Genomic DNA, 19,269 nt, shown 5'->3' with positions numbered 1-19,269 from the left:
TGGTGGCTTGAAGTATTTTCTCTTTTATCTGGTAGTTCTGGAGTTTGGCCACAACATTTCGAGGACTTTTCAGCTTGGGATCTCTTTCAGCAGGTGTCCCATGGATTCTCTCAATTTCTATTTTACCCTCAGTTTCTAGTATCTCAGGGCAGTTTTCCTTAATGAGCTCTTGGAGAATGTTGTCCAGGTTAATTTTTTAATCATGATTTCTGGTAGGCCTATGATTCTCAGATTATCTCTTCTGGATCTTTTTTCCAGGTCAGTTATTTTTTCTTTGAGGTATTTTACATCTTTTTTCTAATTTTTCATTCTTGTTGTTTTGTTTGACTAATTCTTGTTTCTTCATAGAGTTATTTGTTTCAATTTGGTTGATTGTAGTTTGTAGCAAATCATTTTCCTTGGTTAATTTTTGGAAATACTTTTCCATATAATAATCGTTTCTTTTTAGAGAGATGTTTTCTTCATTATAATGGTTTTCTAATTCTGCCATTTTGGTTTTGAAAGAATTATTCATTTTTTCTTCTATCACTCTCATTTGGGTTTCAAAGTTCCTTTTGATCTCATCTAGGAGAGCCTTCTGTGATTGGGACCCATTCCCTGTTGATGATTCAGCTGTTGGTGTGGAGTCCACAATGTCTCCCCCTGAGTTTGGTTCCGCCCTCTAAGGATAGTAGAAATCCAGAGTCTTTGTCTTTGTCTTTGTAGTCTGCTTTCTACCTATTTTGAGGCAGGGCCCTAGCCACGCCCTTCCTCTAGGAATCCTAAGCCTTTACTGTAGAGGTTTTTGCTGTGGGGCAAGAGTTACTATGTTTTCAGGGTCAGGAGGCAGGGGGTAGGGGGTTGGAGCAGGTGAGGTTCACTCTGTCATCCTGGTCTATGGAGGTCCTGATAGGGGCCTTTTTTAAAAAATTTCTAATCTATGAAGTGGTAGCCCCAGGAGTATTTGCTGTCCAAGACAGGGGCCCCTGTATTTGCTTCTTACCTTTCTCTTTCCAGTCCCAGCCCTTTTGTGATAGTCCTGGTAGTGGCCTTTGTGGTTAGTGGTAAGACTTGCCCTCTGAGTTGATCAGGCCCCTTCCAGGCCTGCCTCTGCCAGCCACGCCTTCCGGGCCTGCCTCTCTGTCTCTTGAAATTATTTTTCAATCTTTTTAAGGCATTTTTTTTCCTCATTGCCTTTTTGACCTTCTTTTGACATCTGAGTTAGTCTATTTTTAAGGTGTTATTTTCTTCAACCAGGTTGTTGACTCTCATTTCATAATTTTCTTGCATCATTCTCATTTCTCTTTCCACTTTTTCCTCAAACTGTCTTACTTGTTTTTCAAAATCATTTTTATGCTCCTTTATGGCCTGTAACCAGTTCATATTTTTCTTGGAAGTTTTGGTGCAGGACTTCTGACTTTGCTGTCTTCCTCTTGTTCCATGCTTTGATACTTTTTGTCCCCAAAATATGAGTGTAATGTTGGATTGCGCTGTTTGCTTTGTCTCCTTTGCTTGCTCATTTTGCCACTCATTTACTTAGCTTTTGAGCCTTTTGCCATGGTAGAACTCTGCCACCAGAAAGGGGAGCTTTATCCCAAATATTGAGGTTTTCTCAGCTACTTGAGCTATTAGTTGGGTGCACTCTCTGAATCCTGCACATGCTCTGGCAAACTGGTTACACACCTCTGGACCTCTACTCTTTGCAGTGGTCTAGAACCAAGTAGGTTAGAGCAAGAGCCATTACCCCTCAGTCTGGTCACCTGGTCACCCTCCAAACTGTAGTCCAGAAGCTCTGAAGCAGCATGGCTGGAAAACTCAACTGCTTCTCAATCCAGGGGCAAAGGCCACATCACACTCTCCAACTCCCTTTTCCAGCAGAGTCTACACTAACCTCCCACTTTGTCTTTGGTATCTATGGGTTGATAATTCTGGAAACTGTCACTCCTGCTGGTGACACTCACTCTCTCCAAACTCTGCTATTATGATATTATTATTATATCTTTTTCTCCTTATAATATTGTTTCCCATTATTCCCCAGTATGAACTCTTCTTTTCAACTAGTTCTTCACTGCACTGTCTCTCAACTAACAGGTTTGAAATATTTTTATTCTTTACTTTATCAGAGGAATCATTCCTGTCTTTGAAATTCTAGTTTTGTTCATCTCACATCCAAATTTACCCCTGCTATTGTGGTGAACAATAAATTTCCCCTTCCCTAGATTTCTATAGGTAATCTTTCATGTTTGGCATTAAATTGGACATATTTTCATAATGTTGCTTAACTATTTTATGCTTGTGTGTCTTGGTAGAATTTAAGTTCAGGGAGGAAAGAGGCCAATTCTTAATTTTCTTTTGTGTTTCATTCAGTGCCTATCAAAAACATCTAATCAATAATAAATGATTATTTAATATATAGATAGATGAATCTATAAGCTTCATTATCTACAACTATCTGTATTTTTGCATACATTCCTTGAAGCCAGGTAGTACTTGGGGTTTTGTGCTTCTTTTACTTTAAGCTTTTGAAGCACTAACTTGCATATAATAGAAACTTGATTAATTTTATCTTAATCAAAACTACAAAGAATAAGTTGTACTTGTATTGTCACAGTTTTAAAATTGAATTTAAAAGACTGCAGCAGATTTACTGAGCTAATTCTTATATGAGTAATCATGCGGTATGTCCCTCTGAAGCACTGCTGTCAGGTAATTAATTTATCTATTGCATCAGTTGAAGATTAAAGGATAGAGTTGGGAGGGAAGAAGGGTTTCTCCATCAAAAATCTAATTTCTAAGTCCACACACTTTTCTTTTCTGACATTACTTCTTACTTCTGACTTAAAATACTGCATAATATACAACTCAATTTAGCTACTGTGTTAGCATTATTTTTTTAGTGGTTTTTTTTTTTTTTGCTTTTTGGAGGGAAATTGGGGTTAAGTGACTTTCTGAAGGTCACATGGCTAGTAAGTGTTAAGTGTCTGAGCCCAGATTTGAACTCAGGTCCTCCTGATTTCAGGGCCAGTGCTCTATTCACTGAGCCACTTAGCTTCCCCAAGAATTAGCATTATTATGAATGCAAATAATAATTATTCATGTGAGAACATGTTCTAACTTTAATAATTCCAGAAAAGCAAATAAAATTTACTTCGAGATATTCTTTTATAACTCTTTGTTTTGCAAATATCAATGGCAATAAATTTATTTATGAAAAGACTATAGAAAGCTCTACTCATATGCACCATATCTATAGAGTTGTAATTTAGTTCATACTTTTTCGAAAGTAATATGGACCTATGTAGTAAAATGAGAGCTATTTTCAATCTTTGATATAGTAAGGTGATGTTAGGATCACATTCTAAAGAATGTTTTCTTGATAAGGTGAGAAGTTTATTTGTACAAAAAATAAATTCATAGCATCTCTATCTATGTCTATATATCTATATTTTTTATTTCTATATCTCTCTATCTGTCTCTAGCTGTATCTATATACTTTGGGACTCAGTGTGTTCATGATCTTATTAATATTTTTACCTTCAATAGTATTCCCTGTAGAATTCTTTGTAATAGAAAAAAAATGGAAACAGCTCATGTTGTGGAATATGACTCTTATGGTATATTACTGCAATGTAAGAAATGATGAAGGGTTTTCGGAAGACTAAAAAAACAACAACAACATGTTATCTGATATATGAATTGACGTAAAGTGAAGTGAGCAGAATCTGGAGACTAAGGTATACAGTAACAGCAATACTGTAATAACAATAGAATATGAAAGATTTAGTAACTCTGATCAGTACAATGATTGACAACTCCAGGGGACTCCTGATGAACAATTCTATCTGTATTCAAAGAAAGAACTGATAAAACCCTAAGTGCAGTTTGATATTTTTTTTCCATTTTCTTCCTTTTTTTGTCACATGGCTAATATGGAAACATGTTTTATATGACTTTGCATGTATAGTGATAATCATGTTGCATGCCTTCTCAATGGGTGGGGGGTGGGAGGAAGAAAGAGAATTTGGAATTTAAATTTTTTAATTAACATTAATAATAAACATAATTAAAATACAAATTATGCACTGATGAAATTTTTCATAATAATATTTATTGTAACAACATCTTCATAAAATAGAAAGGGGAACACACATAATAGAACAGTTTGCTATTAAATTTGTTAAAGTTAATTTTTGTTAGATATAAATGAGAGAAGTTCATAATTTTAGGTTGGACTTACTTTTTTTGCTTTTTGTGTGTGTGTATTTGAAAGTTTTTGACATGCTTATTGGTTGTCAAGTATGTCCGTCTACACTATATACATTCATAAGCATGTGTGTATATATTTACATTTCTCTGTCCGTCTGTCTATACACATAAATGAATCTCATACTGCTTCATATTTTTCAAGTATCTCCATATAGCTACATGCAAGTTTGAAATATTAAATTTTTCCCAGGACTCCCTGTCATCCATTTCCCTATGCTCTTGGGATTAAGAATCTTCTTATTTCTTTAAAAGCTGCTTCTATCTTCCTTGCAAACACTTTAGATTTCTAGAGATATAAAGTCCTTTACTATATGAACATGATGGTACAGTTACACACCCTTTCTGGAAACTAATCAAACATTTTGATTAACAATACCCTTTGTTACCCTTTGAAACATTGTACATTAGGCATCTTGTTATTTTCTATCCTCTCTCTCCCTCCATTCTCTTCTCCCAAATATTCTCCCCTCAACCCTCATACTCTTGATCAGCATATTCTCGGTTTCCTATATCTTGTTCTCCTTACCTATCTAGCTATCTGTGACACTAGTCTTAGCACTTTGATGAAGTTTCTCTCTCTCTCTCTCTCTCTCTCTCTCTCTCTCTCTCTCTCTCTCTGTCTCTCTCTTTCTCTTTTTCTCTTTCTTCTTATTAGGTCTTTTCAACTCAATTCATCATCTGTCCTCTAGATTGCCATATTATTGGGACAATGTTAGTTAAATTCACCTAATTTTCTTTGTAAAACTTTTTAAAACTTCTTTTTAAAATCCCAGTCAAAGATTTACAATGCTAATGACATCTACTGTGTCCCATGGAGATCGCCTTTATGGTGCCTTAAATGATTGAAAAATATTTGTGACTCTGAAATAATTTAAAAAAAACCCTGTCTTGTTGTCACCCCTGAAATATGGTCACATTTTAGGTATGAGACATTTTGTCATAGGTATCACAGTTCTAAATAGTGGGCTATTGTGATGTAGAGCTCAGAAATTGGCAAGGCATTTGTTGAAGTCACTAGGGAATTAACTCACAATATGATAGGGATCCTACCCCTAATAAGTTACCTGTAATGCTAGGGGCAATATCATAAGGTATGATGAATTTGTTAAAATATTCTCTAAAGCAATCTAGGTCTTTTAGAGTTTGGTAAATGTATTTTGAATTTTAATAATACTTCATTTTCAAAGATATATTTCCATGATGGCAAGATAAAAATTATAACTAGGTTTTCCATTCAAAATTCAAATGTGTCATTTTAATCTTGCTTTAACAAAGTGGTAAATTGAGAATTGTTTTTTTTTTTCTGAAAGCTGGCCAGGATCTAACTACTTTTGTTTACTGATGACTTGTACCACTGCCCAGTTGAAGTGAATTTTAGGAACAGCAAATGATTCTTTTAGCTGTGTTTTGCCAAGTGAAATGGAGTCTATTCCACTCCACCGTTTAATAACATGCACAATTATGAAAGATAATGGAGTGTAGGAGAGGCTGCTGGCTTATTTGAAAGATTTTTTTTCCAAATTGGAAATAAGGCCAAATTTAGAATTCCATAATCACTTTACTTTTGTTATTGTATAAGTCCTTCAGCTTCAATATGGTACCTTTAAAATGCCCCTTCTCTCTTTTTAATTATAATCAATTTTCAGAGACAGTCATAGAACCTTAGAATTGGAATGGACATTTGAGGTCACCTAGTCCAATCTGCCTCCCAGTGTAGGAATCAATCTCATCCACCACATCCCAGCCAGATGGCCATGCAAACTTTGACCATTTTCAGTGACAGAAGGGGGATTACCTATTGTATTTTAGACAGCTCTCTTAGAAAGTTCTTCCCTTTTATGAGTGAAAAATCTGGCTTCATTCACTGGACCCAATTTTGCCTGTTAGGACAACAAAAACATTGTCTAATTTTTCTGTCATATGATGATGCATCCAAAAATTTTAAAGTTGAGCCAGCAGGCCTGAGGGAGTCACAGGGCTACCATTCTCTGTGTCTGGGGCAGCATTGCTACTCTAGGCTCATTAATGGTCCATTCCAGCCCTCCACCCCCCCATTCATACGACTCCCACCCTGTCCCTGCCCAGGCAGGTCTGCCCCAGTTCTCCCCTTGGCTAGGTCTGCTGGTGGACCAGGAGGAATCTTACAGCCTGAAACCCTTTTGGGCCAAATTGGAGCTGTCTCCTGGGGCAGGCCCTGAATGGAAAGGCTGGGTTTTGCAAAGTGGGTAGCCACCCAGTCTGCAACCCATTCTATTCCCTTCAGTCTCCTTCCTTTAAGACAAATGAAGAAATAAATGACTCCTCAGGATGGGCACTATCGACTGCCCTTTGGTAACAGAACTGGGTTTTTGTTTGTTTTTGTTTTTTTTAATGTGCCCTGAATATATTTCTTGCTAAAAATACAGGACCAGCACCTAGAAGCAAGAAATCTCCAAGATCAGGAGATTGGCAGTGGGGCCTCCTTCATTGATGAGGTGGAGGCAGTCTAATGGGCTTTTGCCAGTGAGATCTCAAAGGGAAGCATGGGGATTATGTATCTGGTGGCAGGGACTGTGATGGGGGGGGGTTGAATAATCCACTCTACTCTGCCATGGTTGGAAAGCAAAGCAAGAAGAGATGCTGTCACCACTGTTGCATGGGAACCTAGAATTTCTGAGAGTAGTTGTTTGAGTTCCATAGAACAAAACAGCTCTTGGGGTTACTTTGAAGGCTACAGGGAGGCTCTGACTATTCTGACACTTTGAACACCCTGGACATTCTGTAGTTGTGGCCAACACTAGGGACACATGAAAGTGATCCTGATTTAAATGGATGTGTCACAATCTATTGTGGCTGTCTACAGTCTGGCAGTTTAACCAGTATGAAGGAAACTGCTACCATTTCACCTATTAAAACCAGTGTCAACTATGAGAATACTTTTAAGCTTATTTTTCAAGAAGTACCAGTACAACAAATAACAGAGGATGTTGCACCTCACACCATTTTTTAAAAACATAATGAAGAAAATACTAGCTGCAAGCCTGTAAAAAAAAAGCAATTTTTCTCTGAGTCCTGAAGACTCTGGAGGATTCTCCAAATTTTACATAGCACATCTACTTCAAGATTCCACTGGAATAAATATCATTGCCAAGACAAATTCCTGTTATTGTAATAGATGCTGCTCAAAAAAATCCTTCCAAGATTTAAGGATACATTTGGGAAGGTTCAGATCTAAAAGATACTGAATATTTGATAGAAATAAATGGCCTTAATCTTAATAATTACAAGACACTAATTCACACCAAGCACTCTGGATCCCCAGTTCTCTGACACAGCAGCTCATTTATGTCCAACTTGCTTTTGAAGAAGACTTTCCAGTGGAAATGCACAATACATCAAGAAAGAAAAAATACTCTACTTCCCAGAATCTAAAAAAAATTACTTTTTAAAACAAAAAAATTGAAGAAAAAATATTGTTCTTTTTGAGATAAATTTTACATTTTGCTACTGATGTGGTGCTAGAAATTTTAAATAATAGACATCTTTGAGGTGAGAAAACAAATTCTCAGCTGTATTTTCCTATGGCTCCCACTTGGCATTTGAATTAATCATGGGTAAAAGCAAGCACTTCCATTTGAAGAGTTTCTTCTCCATTTTTAAATGCAGTATTTTCTTTGTCATTAGAAAGCAAATGGAGGCTTTTCCCACAACCTTTGCTTAGTTTTCTAGTCAACAAATACTTCATCAAAGCCTTGAAAAGGAATGCATTGCCAGTGTAAATTTAGAGATGTCATATATTTCTTTGATAATGTTGCCAGTCCCCTGTTCTCAGGCAGCCAATCAAGATGCAGCTTTATATATAGCGTTCCTCTGGGGCTCATTTCATGGTAGCAGCACGAGCTTATTGCCACAAATGACTGAAGGAAGAAAAAAAACAACACCTCTTCTTCAGATGACTCCCCCATGTCTTGACTCATTCATTGACCTTTTGTCTCTGACTAGGAGAACTAGAAATTCTTAGGAAACTTTCCATCTGTGCCTAGACATTCCAAAATGTGAATTTCATTGTCGGTCTGTTCAACATACTTATTTTCTTTATTTTCACATGACATACTATGACTAATACAGAATAATGTCACTTTAAAGATGTCTGCTTAAATGCTAGGATACTTCTTTGGAATATGTTAAAATAGTGTGCCTAGTAGGCTTAAAATATACTCTTAACTAAAAGATGAATGAAAACTTAAAAGTATCTTCCCAAAGCATCTTAGCCCTAACTTAAGCTGTTTTTCCCTAAAATATTTTCTTTTTATTTTTTAATATATATTTTTTCTCCAAAAAAAGGGAGATAGATCTCCATCTTCTGCTAAACATAAAACTCCGTGCTGTGAGTTATGCCCTAAACCTTGGATAATTTGACATTTTCATGTTTAACTGCTGACCTTGACAAAGCAGCAATCATGGACAACTGCTGTATTGCATTTTAAACTTTGTTTTATGGAACATCCAAATGAAAACTTCCTCCAGGTCTCCACTAAATAATCACTCGTTTTAAAAATGACAAAAGGCAAAGAATCCACAATGCCTCTTTTAACATTGGACTAAATAAAGTTCCCTGAAAAAAAAAAGAATGTTATTTTTCCTGTGAAATATTTTTTTCTTTTACAGTCTGCTACAGTTTCCACTACTTCTGACATTCCTCATATGACTTATTTGTACATATATGTAAAATTCTCTCATTCTCTCAATGCTCCTTCTTTTTTGTTAATATTGCTCAAATATACTGCTGCCAAGAAATAGAATACTGATTCTCCTGAGATACAAGAGCCATATTATTTTTTTCTCTAGGCCTTATTATTTCCTAAATGTAAACACTTATGTGAAATCTTTTTGTATCAATGTGTATCAATTTTTGAGAATTGCCTGGATCACTGAGAAGTTAAGTAACTTCTTCAGAGCCGCACAGCCAGGATGTAAAAGGTAGAACTTCAACTTCAGTCTTCTTCTTTCTGCTGTTGATCCTCTATCACTATACTGCATTAATTTCTTACGCATTATACACTATCTCTATTACCTGTTTTGCCTTTGGTAAATTACCTATATTCTCTGAGCTCCAGAGTACTTATAATATAAAAGGATTTAACTAGAACCAGGTGACCTACAGTCTTTCAGCTCTAAATGTAAGATCCTATAAACTGTTTTCGAAGACAGAGTTCATGGTTAGACTTGTGATTTCATTGGTATTAAACATTTGCTTTGGGCCAGGTACTCTGTTAAGTGTTGAGGATAAAAATAATAAAATGATAGACCCTAGCCTCAAAGGACTTGCAATCTAACTGGGGAACACAACAACTCAACAGGAAGTTGAAAAGTAGGGAGGAAATATGAAGGGAAAAAAAGGTACCTTGACATTGTGGCATGATGGATTCCAAACCAAAAAGAGCATCTTGTGGAAAATTGACAGTTGGTTTGTCTAGGAACCCTCTTTAGTGGAGTTTTTGGGAGTTCTTTGATATGCCTTCCAGCCCTTGAATTTGAGGGACTAAGTATACCTAATGTAGTGATGAAGAATGAGAACCAAAGTTGCTGAAATCTTGCAGGATGATGATCTTCCTGATGATGTAGTTTTTATGGAGCATGATCAAAGTAGAGTCCAGTCCAAGTTTTACAGATAAGGAAACTACTAAATAGTAATATCTAGCTTCTTATGTTTATTTTTGTAAAATGCAAATACATTATATAATTTGATCCTCACAATAACCCTGTGAGAGATTTTTCTCACTTTACAGATAAAAAAACTGAGACTGAGAAATATTAAGTGATTTGCACAGCCTCATAAACCATATATTGACATAGAAAACTGTATGTTGATAATATCTACAATTTATTATATTTCAATTTATTTTGGTAAATCTTTTCCAATTATTTTTAATGTGGAACTGGGCCGCCTGGGGAGTGCCATGAGCCTTATGGCTGATGCCATTGATTTGGAGCACTGAGAAACTGTGATTTAATCTTAGCCAATGTGACAAAGATAGGGCATGGACCTAGATAGTACTTACTACAAGGACAACCCTCAATGTACTGTGCCATGCTTTCTCTGTGTAACCTCTCTTAATTTAACTTAAATTCCTTATCTATTTAAGCAGCTCAGTAACTCTGTTGACTTACATTATATTTGTGGTCAACACTGCAAACATTTTGTTTTATCCAAAATAAAATAACCTAAAACCTATCTCTGGAAAAAATGTACAGGAAAAAAAAATGATCAAATTCTCATGGGAAATTCTCCCTGAAGTATTACCTAAAACTGTGCAGTCACAGTGAAGCCATCCAGTAATGGGCAAGTGCTAAAGCAATTAATCTTTATATGGAAAATGCCTGTATGTCACAGTCAATCATATCAGACATACCCACATGCATTACACACTACAGAGAAGAGTCCTTATGGTGCCCATCAAAACTTGACATTCATGATAGCTCTGTAATGTAGCAAGAAGCAAATCGGAACTTTGGGATGTGCTGTCAAAAAGAGATAAATTGGAGTTAAAATGTATTCACTCCTTTAAATATGTGAGTTCTGTGTCACAATTGGAAACAGCTTATTTTTGAGAGCTTCTAAGACTAACCAACATTAAAATCTTACTTTAAATCTTAACAACTAAGTCATCAATGGCTGCCAAATGTTTTGGTTTCAATTCTCAAAAAAAGTCTGTCATCATCTCACCCTATTCTGTGCTTTCTTGTGGGCACCAACAAACACTTTAGTCTAGTTTTACCTTGCATTGCGGTAAAACTCTGACTTTGATATCTCTGTATTGAAGGAAATCAGTATTGGAAAGTATCCACATGGAGAGTTTAAAAACAAAAACTATAGCAGGGTCCCTAAAGTGTGAGACTGAAAACAAATCTGACTTTCAGTTTCTTATTCTTTGCATTAGCCCATGCAACAGGATGTGTAGTGCCCTGAAGTTCTTTGATATTAAGCCCTGACAATTGGAATTCTCAGAATGAAGGCACAAAAGCCCTTCTACTGATAGTATCCACCATTTGCTTCACCATCCACACTCTGTCCATCAGAAATAACTCTTTTGCCCATGCCCCAAGGCTTGTAGAGCCTTTCCAAAAAAAAGTGAGGTTTATGGATGCATGCTATTAAACGATGTGGATTCTTTGCATCATTTCCCTAGTAGACTTCTAGGGAGATCATGCTTGGAATAATCAACAAGAACTATGTCTTTCCTCAAAACACTGCGGCCACCATCTACAAATGAGACATTCTTTTCAGGTTAATGAGGTCCCTTTGGTGGAAGGAAATATCCCTATGGAAACTTTTCCAATTCATTTTTCGTACTTTAGTTCTATTTCTTCTCACTTGAAATTGATTAGTGTGATCTGATTATATATATATTTTTAAATATCTAATGGAGTTGTGGTTATAAAAAAAGATAAAAAAGATGTTTATGCTAGCAAATGACTCTGACTGGGTCCAAACCTCTTTCCATATGTATTATAAGTATTTTTGGATTCTTACACTATAATATTTTTTTAAAAAAATATTTAATTTTCAATGATTCAATTTATTTGTTTTCTTATTTAGTTCCTACATATGTTAAATTCTAATCTTTGTTAAATATGTCTAGCAAAGTAATATTTCTTAAGAATCTATGAAAATTAGGATAATGGTAAATCCCTTGCAAAGCCAATTCCACGAAATTCAAGATTTGGCACAAATGTTAAATAAGAAGCAGTTTGGAATAGTGGATAGCCCATCGGATTTGAAATCCATGAGGCATCGGCTCGAATCCCATCTTAATCACTTCCTATATGCATGACTCTGGAACTCAATTGTACCTCTGTGCCACAGTTGTTATTTTTGTTGTTGCTTTTAATCTACAATATTAGGAGTTTGTATGCAGTGGCCTCTAAGGTCCATTTTGGGTCTAAATCTATGATCCTTTGATCAGAGTTTAAAGCCTGGCTCTGAAACTGTGAACTCGATCAAGTGACAATTCTCTGGGCCAAAGTTTTCTCATTAAAATGAGGGCAATAAATTACCTCTAACAGGCCATCCATATCTAAATTTATGGTCCAGTTTAAAACAATTCCTGTATTTGGCTTCTAGAATGATAACACTCCTTGAGGTTCTGTAGTAAGAAAACTAAACTGGCACAACCTCTTTTTTTTTCCTTCAAACTTTTGTCTCGATTCCAATTTAAGTCAATTTATATATTTAGAGTTGGCATCAACTAGGACAAAACACTTCTGGAATTTACAGCAATAAAAGCATAGATTAGCAAAACTCTTCTTCAGATGTTTGAAGTTATTTTCAGGGCTGTTAGAATCAGAGAGGCTATAAAATCCCAGTTTTTCAAGCAGAGCAGAGAGGTAGTCCTTCGAGGTAAAGATTAATGAGGTCAACATCAGCCTTCCAAAATAGCACACCAGATTTTTTAAAGGTTCTATTACTCCTCAAATTTCCCTAGAATACTTTGTCTGGATCTCCCCTTTTTCCCACAGACAGACTTTGTATTCCCATAAATCTAGGAAATACCCTCTCACTATCAAGTCAGATTATCAGGTCTTCTCTAATTTAGGGTTTCAGATATTTGCCTGAAGTATTGATAGCTTAAATTATTTTGTTGCCATCAGAGACTGAAAAAAAACTCAGTATTTTAATTGATTTCGTCATGAGGTCACTGTCCATTCACTACATGTGATAGATGAAAACCTTGCACATAGTAGATGTTTAATGAACATGTGTTGATTGAATATATAGAGATTGTCAAGAAATCACTGTCATCTTTTATATATACATGTAACTCTGTGTGTGTGTTGGCCTCCAAAGTCACACCCTCAGGTTGGTAGCATGATTCTTATTCTCCTAATTTTAGAAAACAGACTAAATGAAATGTAGTTTTGAGTTAAAGGTCACAGAGTTAAAGATTAATAGAAGAGATAGAATAAACTTTAGAGAACATCAATCCTGTTTAATAATTTTTTTTTCAGACGAAGAAATCCAAGTTATAGAGGTCATGGCTTAACGAACTTTATAAAATTGCTCAGTATCAAATATTGCTTATCAGTCCAAATCTGTCGTCTGCCAATCTAGTGATTTGGGGATTTATCATGATCCTCTTCCCCCCTTTAACAGGAAAGATCAATACCTTCACTGCTAACTATAATCCTAGGTATATAATACTGTGACATGGAATTCAAGTGACTTACCCAAGATTACATTGTTAGGTTGTATAAGAGGTAGAACTTTGACCCACTCTTTTCTTAATCTTTGAAAATGATGAAGATTTTGTTTTATTATTGAATTTTGAAAATAAATGAAGTTATGATTCAGTTTCATCTCTCCTGCCTAAAAACCAGGCACATTTCTAGGTGCTCATAAAATCATAAAGACTCTTTTTACACTAGTTAAATTTTTCTACCCTTCAGATATTTTCTTATGACTTATGGTCTTTTAAAAAATTCTTTATTTTTATTGCTATCATTTGTTTCATATCCTCTTTATTTCTCACAATTTTACTTCCTCCTTCCAAACCTGAGAGTCATTATTCTATTATATTAAGAATGACTATAACAGGGGGCAGCTAGGTGGTACCGTGAAGAGAGCACCGATTCTGGAGTCAGGAGGACCTGAGTTCAAATTTGGCCTTAGACACTTAATACTTACTAGCTGTGTGACCCTCATTTAACCCCAAATGCCCTTCTTTCCTCCATGCAAAAAAGAAAAAGGAATGACTATAAAGTGGGGGGGGGAGCATTTGAGAAGGACTAACCAACATACCAATCAAATTTGATTTGTGTAAATATGTGTGTGTATGCATAAATAAAAATGTGTGTATTTCTCCATATTCTCCCACTGCCACAAAGAAAGGTACCAAGAGAGCTATATTATCTTATTCCTCGGTCCTCTTTTTTTTTTTTTAAAGTAAGCTAGGTCATTATAATTATAAAACACGTATTTTCTGTTTTTGTAGTTGTCGCTTAGATCACCCTCGTTGTCACTGTGTGCATCATTTTCCTTTTTCTGCTTACTTCACTTGCCTCTTTGCCTGTTCTTTAAAAATCTTATCAGTATAAATGTTAAGGACAAATAGAATTCTCCAGGATGCTGAACATTCCAAGTGGATATACGTGTTATTTTGTAGAGAAAAAAAAAAAAACCCTACTGCTAATTTGATCAGTTTATCTCCCATTCTTTCTCTCTGTGTATTTTGCACTTTTGTTACAATGTTTAGTAATTTTCTTTCTTCCTTGGAAATTTAGATATTTCTGAGATAGAGCCTCAATCCCATTCTGCACACATATTACTTTTATTTTGTACTTGTTATTACTTTGGGGAAAAGAATATGGTAGGTCAGCCACCTAGATTGCAATCTGTTTTGAGTGACCTCTGGTACAACTGAATTGGATTGCTTTGTCCTTGTTTAGTATGACATCCATAAAATCATAATCATTGCATATGCATCACTTCATTGCCAAGTAAAGAACAAATGATCATACAGTTCTTTACAGTTTTCTAGGGACAGATTTGAAAAAAAATATGTAACTACACACAGATACAAAAGAAGCTTAGGAATCCAGTTTTCTGCTTTCAGTTTACATTCAGTTTTCTGATAATAATTTGGTTCAGTTCAATGAACATTTATTGAAGACCTTCTCTGTGCTAGACACTGTGCAGGGTACTAGGGATATAAATGAGAATAAGAAAGTCAAACCCTGACCAAAAAGAGCTTACAATTAAATGGGGGATGACAATATTCAAAAGAAGACTAGAAAGTGGAGAAGGGGGGGGGATAGCAGGGGACACATGGCCATATTGTCCTATAGAGTTGAATCCAGGCAAAGTTGTACATACAAATAGTGTTCAGAGGAGAGGGGGTGCTGCATCAGGACTGAAGGAAAGGGAATTGACATCTAGCTGAGGCCAATTCCATTCCCCTACATGTTAATTAGAGCAGAGAACATGAATGGTAAAAAGAAAATCCTCCAAAATCCTCAGACAGCTTGGAAGATCTGCCGTCAAAGCAGACTGAACACAAGTAGATGGGGAAGACATAAAAACAGAAGGGCTAATGGACACTGACATCTAAATATGTTTTAAAAATATCTCTAAATATGTAATGCAAGACAAAGAAAAATGAGCCAACACCTGATGAAACAGAGAAACCTGTGGATTACCAAGTGAGCAGGGAACTTTAGCAAAATATTTTGAAATGCTTCAAAACAGAGGTGAAAGAACATGTGACAGAAAAGTGACAACCTGCAATAATATGCTAGTACAGAATGGCTAAAATTGACAAGCAAAACTTAAATTCATAGTCATGAATCTTTCAAAAAAATCAAAGAAAGAACAGCTTATTGGGAATATAATATACTGGAAGAAGAGAAGCAAAATACAATAATGTTAAAAGAACACAAATGCACATACAAGCAAAACACATGAATCTCAATGATATAATGCATCGTCAATTTAAGGATCATAGCAACATGACAAGTTCAAAAACCTGAACATCGTAATGCCAAAAAATCATATGACAAAGCCGCCTTCAAGAACCACTGAAAACAGAAAGCTAAGGATCAATCAAAAGGCTCTACAGATTCCCCCCAAATTTTCCACATCATCCATCATCTCCTTACCTCTGGTAACAAATGAGAGTTAGTTCTACTCTTTATTAAGATTTGATCCGTTTATGAAAGAAAAGCTTATTAAACTTTAGACTTTCAGGCCACCCTCTCCCTCCCCCCCCAAAGTGCTTAGCCTTTGAAATTTACAAGATTTTTCACTTTCAAAAAGTGATAGATGATACATTTTTTTTTCTTTTTGGAGGGCAATTGGGGTTAAGTGACTTGCCCAAAGTCACATGGCTAGTTTTTGTGTTAAGTGTCTGAGGCTGGATTTGAACTCAGATCCTCCTGACTCCAGGGCCAGTGCTCTATTCACTGTGCCACCTACCTGCCCTGATGATATGTTTTCAACAGAATGTATAATCAAATAACTTAAATATTATGTATTCAATTCAGTTCAAGTAAATAAATATTTATTAAAATAGAAACTACAGATATTCCTTTAAAGTCAAGTAATATTCATCATCTATATTCTGCTTCCAAGAAATAAATTGAGTTTATAGCTTTTTTTGGTGATCAAATCCTACCCAAGTATTATACAAAACCCTCATTTGATTCTTTAAGTTAGTTCAACCATGGTTATTACTCTTTCTCAATGCCATATTGTACTAAAAATATTGTTTATGGATGTCATGGATAAGATTTTTTCATACCATTTGGTCAAATCTTGAACACTTTATGGTGTTCTACACAAAATGAACACGAATAATTGATGTAAATGAGACCTAAAAAAACGTTGGCTACATGCAGTGGGATTCGGAAAGAATTACTTTAGTGTGCAACTCAGCATGAAATGGGACATACTGAATCCTCAGGGAATTAATGGGGAAAAAAGAGGTTCCATAGCTCTGTTTTACTATGTCAAAAATGTACAGTCTTCTTTGTCGACCGTATTCGGTCCAAAAGGTAATCATGTTGTACACGGATCAATTTTATTAATAGTTAATGCACAAACATAATACTCATAGTTGATATTTAGATAATTCAGGCATTCAAAATGTTTATACATAGCTATATACATGACTTACCCATGATAACACAGCTAAGGAGTGTTAGAAGATGTAAAATAAGATTTCATGTAGCATAATGGAAGGCATTCCAGAGGACAAACCACTTTTAGAGATTTATTTTATGTTTATCTAGGACTAATTGTCAAATATCATGGAAAGGCAATGTCATCTAGTAAATTAACTTGGAGTTAGGAGAGACTAGGCTCAAATATTACCTCTGATATTTAATAATTGTGTTGACCATGAACAAGTCATTTAACCTCTTTGTGCCTCAGTTTTCTCATATGTAAAATATGGTTAACAATACATCCGGAATCCAACACACAAGTTGTTTTTATGTTTTTGGACTTAAATGAGATAATTTATGGAAAACACTTTTTAAACTTTAAATATCATATAATTGTCTGTCACCAATATTATAATCATCAGATTGGATTTTTGTAATTTTCCATATATGATACAATCACCTCATACAAATTAGAAAGGGTGTAAGAAAGAGTCAGGTAAAAATAAAGAAGTGATTCCCAAAGCCTGCTCTCAGGACACCTAGAGGTTCTTTGTGCCCTTATAGGAGGTCAGAACCTTTTTCATTTGACCATTAGGTCAAAACTGTTTTTGTAAAAAAATAAAATAAGACATTTAAATTTACAACACAGTGAATATCGATAGCTAAACCTGACATTTTAATAAGACCTTGAGGAAAAATCAATTGATTTTACAAGTTAAAGGCTCTTGAGATCAAAAAAGTTGTAGAATAACTGTTAAAAAGAAATTCTAGGAATTGAAGCATTATCTACATTGAGGTTCAGTGGAAGAATTTTCATTAAGCTGATGATGTCTATTGAGGTCATCACTCATTTGACTCTCTCAGCTCCCCTTATCCATTATTCAAAACTTCTGAACTGTAACATCTCAGTCACTCAATAAATATGTATTAAACACACACCATATTCCAGGCACTGTGCTAAGCATTACAGATACAAAAGAAGATAAATGACAAGCCCTCTTCTCAAGGAGTTAATAATCTAATGGGGAATACAACAAGCAAATAGATACAAACAGGTACTACCAAGCCATACACAACATACATGGGAAATAATTCAAAGAAGGAGTCATGGAATTTAAGAGGTGGTAGAAGGTGAAGATGAGATTTTATCTGTGGCTTGAAAGAAACCAGGGAAGTTATTAGGTAGCGATGAGGAGGTAAAGCATCCCAAGCATGAGAGACGGTCTGTGCTCTTCCTTTGTCTGTTCACAAAAGGAGTTTTCTTTAGACTTTATTGAGGCTAATCTTACTAGTTCTACTTTTGATGTTATCCCCCTTGGTTTCATCCCGTATCTTGCTCCAAATGCTACCCCCTGTCTCATTCATCTTCAGTAGAAATCTCTCTTTCACCACTGGCTTCTTCCCAAAACCTTACACTGTCAATTGTCCTCAATTAAAAGTAAAAAGTTGACTATTGTAACCCCTTTCACTAGCATACAGCATTTTCCCTTTCATTCACTAACATACTTTTTGAAAAAAGTTTTTTTTTTACCTTAAATGCTTCCATTTCTACATTCCCTGATTTCTCCTCAACCCCTTGCAAGCTTTCATCTCCATAATTATCATAAAAGTTCTCTTTTAAAGTAATCAAAGTCCTCAGAAATGCAAAAATCCCTTTGCTTTATTTTTTTAGTCTTCATTCTCTTTGATTTCCCTACAGCTTCTGTAGATGTAGACTACCCTCACCCACTAGGCAGCATCTCTTCCTTTGACTTCACAGATAGGTTTCATCCTTTTTACTTTCATTCATTGATTACTCATTTTTTCACCCAGCCTGCTTAAGAAGGATAATCTGTAAGGGTCTCTCATTTTCTCTCTTCTCACTCATTCATTTTCATTCATTTCCACGGTGTAAATATCTATCCAGATGCAAAAACTTTCAAATCAGCACCATCATAATTTCTTTTCTGAGTTCCAGACCTGCATATCCAAATGATTTTATGACATTTCCATACAGATGTATATCCCATATATGAAGTTAAACATGTCTAAAACTGATAGATTTTCTTTTTTTTCTTAAATCTCATTTTTAAAAATTTAGCTTGGTCTATGGCAACATTATTGAATTAATTTTCAATGAGACCTGACTTTTTGTTAACTTCATACTTTCTATCCTGTCATTTGCGAAATTCTGGTGATTTTACCCTCAAACTACATCTTTTATCTCCACAATCTTCTTTATTCCTCCTGTAGCCACTCTAATTATCTTTCTTATTATCTATCACCTACATAGATTTATCATACTAACAGATGTTGTTGCCTCCATTTTCTCTACCTTCAATATCATCCTTCACATAGCTGCCAAAATTATCTTCCTATGCATATACACATGCTACTCCTACTGAC

The 19,269-nt window shown here is 35.3% G+C and overlaps 1 protein-coding gene and 1 pseudogene across 1 annotated transcript in view; both read left to right on the top strand.

Annotated features, from left to right (window-relative positions):
* Nucleotides 1-19,269, top strand: part of LINGO2 (leucine rich repeat and Ig domain containing 2) — a 1,702,561-nt gene that overhangs the window by 643,265 nt on the left and 1,040,027 nt on the right. The gene's annotated exons all lie outside the window — the stretch shown is intronic.
* Nucleotides 2,653-7,554, top strand: LOC138163594 (uncharacterized protein CLBA1-like; annotated as a pseudogene).

The sequence above is a fragment of the Petaurus breviceps genome, unplaced genomic scaffold, assembly GCF_028583685.1.
Source record: "Petaurus breviceps papuanus isolate PSGF00001 unplaced genomic scaffold, PetGlider_PUasm1.0 125, whole genome shotgun sequence".
In the NCBI taxonomy this organism is placed as follows: Eukaryota; Metazoa; Chordata; class Mammalia; order Diprotodontia; family Petauridae; genus Petaurus; species Petaurus breviceps.
This window is presented reverse-complemented; position numbering and strand designations above follow the sequence as displayed.